Source organism: Carlito syrichta, unplaced genomic scaffold (assembly GCF_000164805.1).
Source record: "Carlito syrichta isolate Samal-C Ts95f unplaced genomic scaffold, Tarsius_syrichta-2.0.1 Scaffold303023, whole genome shotgun sequence".
NCBI classification, from domain to species: domain Eukaryota; kingdom Metazoa; phylum Chordata; class Mammalia; order Primates; family Tarsiidae; genus Carlito; species Carlito syrichta.
Genome location: NW_007247119.1, coordinates 106,064 through 115,307, shown reverse-complemented (window position 1 = coordinate 115,307; position 9,244 = coordinate 106,064). Strand labels below are relative to the sequence as shown.

The following is a 9,244-nucleotide window of genomic DNA, read 5'->3' as shown; positions in this document are numbered from 1 at the left end:
GAACCCATGGGCTCAGGCAATCCACTCACCTCAGCTTCCCGAAGCGCGGGATTACAGGCTAAGCCACCGAACCCGGCTGGTTATGTTTTTAATTTTTAATTTTTATTTATTTTTTTGAGTTGGAGTCTCACTCTGTTGCCCAAGTTGGAGTGCCATGGCACACTCATGGCTACCCAGCGTTGATCTGCTGGTCTCCAGCAATCCTTCTGCTTCAACCTTCTAAGTAGCCGGAACTACACCCCTAGCTAATTTTTTTATTTTTTTATTTTTTATTGTAGAGATAAAGTCTTGCCAAATTGCGCAGGCTGGTCTTGAACCTGATGATTCAGGCAATCCACTCGACTCGGCCTCCCAAAGTGCTGGGATTATAGGCTGAGCCACCGAGCCTTGCCTGGTTATGTTTTTTAAAAAAGATTCTTATCTTTTAGAGATATATACAAAAATACTTACAGATGAAATTAGGTAATATCTGAGATTTGCTTTAAAATAATATAAAGAAGGAAGTGAGATGAGGCTGGATTGGCCAGGTTTGATGGTAATGGCATTCATCAGGCTTTTCTGATTGCATTTATATGTTCAAATAATAATAAATGAAGCAGGGCTTGGTGGCTCAGCCTGTAATCACGCGCCTTTGGGAGGCTGAGGTGAGTGAATTGCCTGAGCCTGTGGGTTCGAGACCTGCCTGGGCAGGCGAGACCTCATCTCTACAATAAAATCAAAAAATTAGCCAGGCGTGGTTGCGCGCACCTGTAATTCCAGCTACTCGGAAGGCTGAGGCGGAAGGATCGCCGGAACCCAGCAGGTTGAGGCTGCGGTGGCCAGGAGCGGCCACTGCACTCCAGTCTGGGCGACAGAGTGAGACTCCAACTCAAAAAATAATAATAATAATAATAAATGAAAATTCCAGGAATATAATTCATTTATTTGATGAGCATCAGAAACTCTACAATACTGTTGGAAAGGAGAGTAGTAGCTATTCCATACTGTATTAAATCTGAACTGCTATACTTTTAATTGCTGTTTTTTGCCTTTTTAAAATAGTTATTGATCTCTCTTTTCATTTCTTAATTTTTTTAATTTTGTTTCTGTTCTACTTCATTTCTGCTGTAGCTATTCACGTGCCCATCTCTGGTAGATTCTCACTCTTTTCCATCACCCACATAATGATTTACTACTTCTAATATGCTTCGAGTTGGGAGCCAAGAAACTAAGTATGATCACATTTTTTTTCTAGGCAAGATTTCTATGCAGGCCTGAGGGATTTTTTTAGAGTGTTAAGCATGTGAATTTTAGGATATTAATTTGGGAACATTTCTGTTGGCTGACCCTTGGTTCCCAGTTTTAAGCTATGTTCCGAATAGTTGAGGTATCCTATCAATGTCTAGATTTATTGGACAGTCATATATATTGAGAGCTACAAGGAAGGGATTGTTTATTTTATGCAGTAATAATGATGGTAATAAAATTTACTTTATTTACAACTCATCAAAATGAAATTTAACTTTCCAGTTTTTATTACTACTTTGAGAATCAAAATAGTAAAGATAGATTGAAGCCTACATGACACAATATCATAAACATGTTATCAACTCAGTGACCTGCTAGACTGTGAGCTCATGAGTCAGACAAGGTTCATGTCTATTTGGTTTGCCACTGTATTCCTTATGCTTGATGTTATATCTGATACATAGAAGCCACTCCACTCAGTAAATACGTGTTAGTTGATTAAGTTAATAATGATATAACTCATATGGTTATTCTAAATTCAGGACACATGAATTCAGTGAAGATTACATGCTGATTCCTTTAGTAGCTACCTAAAATATCTGGAAGAATCAGTCTCAAAACATAAGTGTGGCAAGGGCCTTCATAATGTGTCATTCCATAGGTAGAAGGCAGAAGAGCAAGAAATCAGACTCACAACCTCAAGCCTTTTTGTAATCAGCATTAGTCCATCTGTAATAGTGGAGCCCTCATGACCTAAACAGCTTCCATTAGGCCTTACCGCCTAATATTACTGCATTGAAGGTTAAGTTTCTAACACATGCTTTTTGGCAAACACATTCAAATCAAATCAGGGAAGTTTTAAAAGTGTCCAAGAGCTTGACAGTAACATAGGGCTGGAGAGGAAGGGATAAGTTGGGTGGTTGATGATTAACCATTAGGAAGAGGAAATAAAGAGTTAAAATGACTCAAGATAGTTTTAATCTTGGCTGCTAAGGAAAAGAGTGCATAGCAAGAATGAGTTTATTGGGGAACAGGTTGGGTTTAAAATATCCAGGGAGCCGGACTTGGTGGCTCAGCCTGTAATCCTGTGCCTTTCGGAGGCTGAGGTGGGTGGATTGTCTGAGCCTGCGGGTTCAAGACCTGCCTGGGCAACTTGGCGAGACCTCATCTCCACAATAAATCAAAAATTAGCCGGGCATGGTAGCACACGCCTGTAGTTCCAGCTACTTGGAAGGCTGAGGCGGAAGGATTGCCAGAGCCCAGCAGGTCGAGGCTGCAGTGGCCGGGAGCGGCCACTGAACTCCAGTTTGGGTGACAGAGTGAGACTCCAACTGAAAAAAATATTAAAAAATAAAAAGTAAATAAAAATAAAATATCCAGGGAATGTCTAGAAAGGAGTATTTGATAATAAGAAATAATAGTAGTGGCACTCAGGAGAAAATTAGATGAGAGTGTTTGAACTGAGTGTTTTTTATGATATTAGAGGTAGCTGAAACAATGTGAGTAAAGACATTCCCAAGGAAGATGTATAAAGAGAGAAGAAATCAGCTGATGAACAGAATTCTGGAGAATATCAGCAGAGAGAATTCTTAATTGGAGATTTGTGCACTCCGAGAACAGAGACCTTGTTCTTTTCATTTTTTAATCTCTGGAGCACACACGATTCATGACATCCAAGAAACCCTCATATGAAATTAAAAAAAAATTTCTTTTGAGTTGGAGTCTCACTGTCGTCTAGGCTAGAGTTTAGTGGTACACTCATAGCCACTCCAGCATTGACCTGCTGGACTTAGGCGATCTTTCTGCCTCAGCCTTCCAAGTAGCCAGAACTACAGGTATATGCTACCATGCCCAGCTAATTTTTAAAAAAATTTATTGTAGAGATGAGGTCTTGCCAAGTTGCCCAGGCTGTTTTTGAACCTGTGGGCTCAGGCAATTCCCTCACCTTGGCCTCCCAAAGTGCTGGTATTACAGGCTTCGGTCACCGTGCCCGGCCCCTCATGCCAATTTTTAAAAATATTTCTTTTTTGGAAGAAACATTTTGAGAACGCAGTAAATATTATTGACTAGAGCAATAATGGGCTGCCAATAAGACCAATGGCAGATTAATTTTTTTCCCTGTAGTTCATTTATTCACATTTGGAAACTCCTACCTAACTGCAAATGTATTTTATACTTTGCATTAATTATCTATGGCTGTGTAATAATGTATCACACATTTAGAGACTTAAAACAAATGTCACACATTTCCTCAATAAGTGAAACACAGAATTACCATATGACCCAGCAATCCTACTCTTAGATAATATATGCAAAAGAATTGCAAACAGGTGTTCAAAGAAGAACTTGTACACCAATATTCATAGCGGCTCTATTCACAATAATGAAAAGATGGGAATAACCTGAATGTTCATGGGTAGATTAATGGATAAATAGGGTGTGGCATATCCATACATGGACTATTATTCATCCATAAGAAGATTTCTTTCTAGGTTCTTATTTTTCTTGCCAGATCTCAATTCCTTTGGCATATTAGATTGAGGGCCTCAGTTTCTAGCTAGCTGTTGGAATTGAGCAAGGGATGTGCTCAATTACTTGCCATATATGCCTCTTCATTGTAGCAATTTGCTTCATAAAAGCTTGCATACTGTGAAGACAATAGAGAGAATCTGACAGCAGACAGAAGTTACCTATTCAAGGAAGTGACATCCCATCCCCTTGCCACATCCTGTTGGTTAGAAGCAAGGCCCTAGTCCTGTTCCCACTCAAGGGAAAGAGATTACACTCAAGGGAAAGAGTGGGTTATCAAAAGATGGAGATAATCAGAACTCAATTAGAGTCTACCTGCCATAAACACTAAGGTGTAGCCCTCACCATGTAATGTTTTTGTAGGGCTATGGTAATTTACCTTGGGATGACCTTATGCTACTTCTGACAGAATCTTTCTCATGTAAACCCAAAAAATCATTTATTGAGCACCTATGACTCCATTATGGCAAGTATAAAGAAATAAGAAATGTGGTTTTTGGCTTTATGAAAATACAGAATAAGGGTCATTCTCTTGATGCTTGCTGCCTTCTTTTGTTGTAGAGAATATTCTTATGCATTGATTATGAACAAGGATGCATAAACTTAGATTGATTTGTGTTAAGACTGTTTTTGTATGTATTGAACAAAATGATGTGATTTTTGAGATAGCAAGACCATCATTTTTCTAATTAAAGAAGAGATAAAATCTTGAAGAATAGCCGGGCTCGGTGGCTCAGCCTGTAATCCTGTGCCTTTGGCTGGCTGAGGTGAGTGGATTGCCTGAGCCCGCGGGTTCGAGACCCACCTGGGCAGCGAGAGATGCGTCTCTACAATAAAGCAAAAAATCAGCCGGGCGTGCTAGCGCATGCCTGTAATTCAGCTACCTGGAAGGCTGAGGCGGAAGTATCGCCGGAGCCCAGCAGGTTGAGGCTGCGGTGGCCGGGAGCGTCCATTGCACTCCAGTCTGGGCGACAGAGTGAGACTCCAACTCAAAAAAAAAAAAAAAGAAAGAAAAAGAAAGCAACTAAAACAAAAAGAGATTAGTTTAGGCAGAAAAATGGAACTCTTTCTTTAGAAACTCTGATAAGCATTTCCACCAAAAATATCATAGAGTTAAATGATTAAAGAGTAAGTTTAGGTGGCATGAAATATTATAGAGCAAGCAGAATTCTCTTAAGATTTTACTACATGAGTAGGTTATATGACAATAACTGGTTTTGAGGTCTGACTACCCACAGAAGGAAATTTGCAGTTAAATTAAGGAAAAAACTTAATATTCTTTTTTCTTTTTTTGCATCAAGGCTTACAATATGTGACTCTATGTTTTATACAAGAGGAGACATTAGAGAGTTTAAACTTTTTCTGTAGACTGAATTTGTATTAATCTAGAATCTTGTGCATTTTGTCACAGGTTTAGTGAGTGAAAATTTCCAATTAAAAAAAATACTGGTGGGGGAAAAATGACAAGCTGTGCTAGAATGCAATAGTACGTCCACAGTCTCAAAGATCTTATTTCACCCTAGGTATGCACCAAATATCTTTCAGTTCAGCCAGAAAGTCCCCATTTTGATTCTTCCTAATTTGTTGCTTTGGTCAATGACAATTTCAACAAAGTTGTTTCCATATTAGCTTTTCTAGTCTGGCCACCAAAGTTTCTAAAATACCACAAAAAGTGTTTTGCTTTTTGTTTCATGCCAATAGCTCAGGAATTTGCTCCTTAGTAAACATTTAGAGCTATGCAAGTTGTGATCACCTTGGGGTTTGTGGGTCTACTAGGGAGTTAGCCTTTTGCTTTTGTGGAGGTACAGAAGGGAACATTTCCCCAGAACTATTCCCACAACTTTATTTTCTCCCCGTGCTTTCAGTGTCTCTTGGCTTCTGATTCTGTTAGGCATTAAGACAGTATAAAGGATCACAAATAGGATGGACTCAAAAAGGATCCCAAAGAGCACAGTATAGTACATCATATTTTGTGTTTTTAGTATAGTGCTTAGTACATGATGTATTGTGGCTGTACGTTTCCAAATACTAAAACAAGACTCTGAGAAAGGTCAAGCAATGAGTAGAGTGAAGTTTTATTGTGTATTTGAAATTAAACATTTAAGAAATGTTTAATATCAGATGTTGAATAAGAGATTCCTTGCAGAACTGGGTATCTGTCAGAAACATAAAAATTCCATGCTAATCACTGTACACAAACCATCACCATCAACTAAAATGATTGGTTATTTTGTATCTCAAGGAATGATTGTTAGGTAAGTTCCACATCCTACATTTGAGAAATCTGAATAAATATTTTGTAAAACATTAAGTAATTCATTGAAAAATATTTATTGAGTTTCCATTACTTGTACAATTTTGCATTAGGTACGTTCAGAGTGTGGAGATGAACCAGACACATAAATGCACAGAACTCCCATATGGCTCTTCCAGTCTAATGCGGAAGATAAAATATGTATTTAGATGACTGTGCTACAAAGTTGAAAGTGTTAGGAGAACCAAGATAAATAGACTAAAAGTTTCTGAGAAATTATTTCCAGGTGGAAGGTCAAGTAAGGCTTGGGAGAGTAGGTGACACTTGATCTGGTTCTTGAAGGGCATGTAATGGTTTGAATGTGCAAGAGCTAAGGCATGAACTGACATGGTAGGGGCTCCTGGCAGAGGAGATGACAAATGCATGAGGGTGAAAAACCAGGGTCTGGTCCAGGAGAGCAAGAAAGTTTTCTTGCTCATTTGTGGAGTATACAAAGCAGATCAATAGAGAAATGTGGTAGGAATGGCAAAGTGGAGCCAGATTATCTCGAACTGTAAATGCTACATCAAGTAGTTTGAGAGCTTCAAGTTATAGGCATTTAATATTTTTAGCAGGGTGGTGATATAATTTGAGCTAGTTTTCTGGACAGTTATTAGTGTATTAATGATATAGTTTGCACTAATTTTCTAGACAAGTATCTTAGAACACTTTCTGCTGCTATAACAGAATAGCAGACTGGGTGATTTGTAAATATTAGAAGCTCATTTGGCTCACAGTGCTGGGGGCTGGAAGGTTCAAAATGAAGGGGCCTTATCTGGTTAGGTCCTCCTTGCTGTGTTGTAACATGTAGAAAGCATCACATGGTGATGACAGAGTGAGACAGAGAGTAAGACAGCAAGAGAATGAGAGAGAAAGAGAGAGATAAACAGACAAAGGGGGCGAAACTCCCACAAGAACTAACCCACTCCTGTGTTACCATTATTTTATTTATGAACCTTCATGACCTAATCACCTCATAAAGGCTCCACTTCTTAATACTGTCATAATGGCAGTTAATTTTAACATGAGTTTTATTGGTTTTGTTTGTTTTGAGTCGAGGTCTCACTCTGTCTTTTGGGCTGGAGTGCGGTGGTATGGTCACATAGCCACAACTTCCTGGGCTCAGGCAATCCTGTCTCAGCCTCTCAAGTAGCTGGGTAGCTGGGACTACAGGTGCATGCCCTCACACCTGCCTAGTTTTTTGATTGATTGGTTGATTTTTATTTTATTTTGTTTTTATATTTTGTTTTAAAGATGTGGGGTACAATTCAGGATTAGGTATGCAAGTGGACATCATACAGGTAAAGATTGGGCCTCCCTTTGGTCCCCACTTTGCCTGGTTTGAGCTCAGGTGCCCTTATTGATGTTGTGTCCCCACACCCACCCGGCAGTGTCCTGCTACTGCCAACCTCTTTCTTCTAGTATTATGATAAATGTTCAGGGCCTGCTTATGAGTGAGAACATATGGTACTCTGTTCTTTGTTTCTGTGATAGATCACTGAGTATTATTGACTCTAAATCCATCCAAGTTGCTCCTAAGTCCATATGTTTGTCCCTTTATGGCTGTATAATATATTCCATCATGCATCTGTACCACATTTTTAAAAATCCAGTCCTGTTTGGATGGGCAGCATGGTTGATTCTATGTTTTTGCAATTGTAAATAGTGCTGCAATAAACATCCGTTTGCAGGTATCTTTTTTGTAGAATGATTTGCGTTCCTCCAGGTATATTCCCATTTGGGGGACTGCTGGGTCATATGGAAGGTCGATTTCTAGTTCTTTTAGAAATTGCCACACTGTTTTCCATAGAGGTTGAACTAATTTGCATTCCTACCAGCGGTATAGAAGCATTCCCTTTTCTCCACATCCTCATATCCTCCACATCCTCCACAGCATCCGTTGTTGTTTGTTTTATTAATGATGGCCATTCTTACTAGGGTTAGGTGGTATCTCAAAGTGGTTTTGATTTGCATTTCTCTGATGATTAGTGAGGCAGGGCACTTTTTCATGTGTCTGTTGGCTGCCCATATATCTTCTTTTGAGAAGTGTCTATTCATGTCTTTTGCCTACTTTTTAATAGGCTGTTTTTTTCCTTTTGGCATGTTTGAGTTCCTTGTAGATCCTGGATGTTAGGTCTTTGTCAGATATAGAGTTGGCAAATGTTTTTTCCCATTCTGTGAGCTGTCTTCCCCCTCTCTTCATGGTTTATTCTGCTTTACAGAAGTTTTTCAATTTAATGAGGTCCCACTTGTCTATCTTACCTCTTATGGCATGGGCTTTTGGAATTTTGATCAGGAATTGTTTGCCTACTCTGATTTCCATAAGGGTGTCTCCTGCATTTTCTAAGATTCTTATAGTTTGAGGTTTTATGCTTAGGTCTTTGATCCATTTAGAGTTGAGTTTTGTATATGGTGATAGGTAGGGGTCCTGTTTTTCAATCTGCTGCAGGTGGTCAGCCAGTTTTCCCAGCACCATTTGCTGAATAGGTTCTTGTCTTCCCAGTGGTTGTTAGTGGAAGCCTTGTCGAAGGTGAGATGGTTGAGAAATTGAGGTTTTGCTTCCAGAGTCTCTATCCTGTTTCATTGGTCCATATGCCTGTTCTTGTACCAATACCATGTTGTTTTGATTATTGTAGCCTTATAGTAAATTTTAAAGTCTGGAAGTGTGATACCTCCCACTTTGTTTCTTTTGCTAAGGATTGTTTTGGCTATTTGTGGTCATTTATGTTTCCATATGAATTTCTGTATTGTCATTTCTAGGTCTGAGAAGAATGGTGTTGATAATTTAATGGGTATTGTGTTGAAACTGTAGATTGCCTTTGGCAGGATGGATATCTTAACAATGTTGATTCTTTCTATCCGTTAGCATGGAATATTTTTCCATTTGTGTCTTCTTGGATTTCTTTGAGCAGTGTTTGTAGTTTTCATCGTAAAGATCTTTCACTTCGCTGATTAGGAAGATGCCACGGTATTTCAATTTTTTTGTGGCTATTATCAATGGGATTGTGCTTTTTATTTGTTTCCTTGTCTGTTTGTTGTTGGTATATAAGAATGTGACTGTCGCCGGGCTCGGTGGCTCAGCCTGTAATTCCATGCCTTTGGGAGGCTGAGGCGAGTGGATTGCCTGAGCCCCCGGGGTTCAAGACCTGCCTGGGCAGCGAGACCTCATCTCTACAATAAATCAAAAAATCAGCT

At 39.2% G+C, this 9,244-nt stretch overlaps 1 protein-coding gene across 1 annotated transcript in view; it reads left to right on the top strand.

The window, feature by feature from the left end:
* ARL15 (ADP ribosylation factor like GTPase 15) overlaps positions 1–9,244 on the top strand; it is a 220,267-nt gene that overhangs the window by 187,483 nt on the left and 23,540 nt on the right. The window lies entirely within an intron of this gene.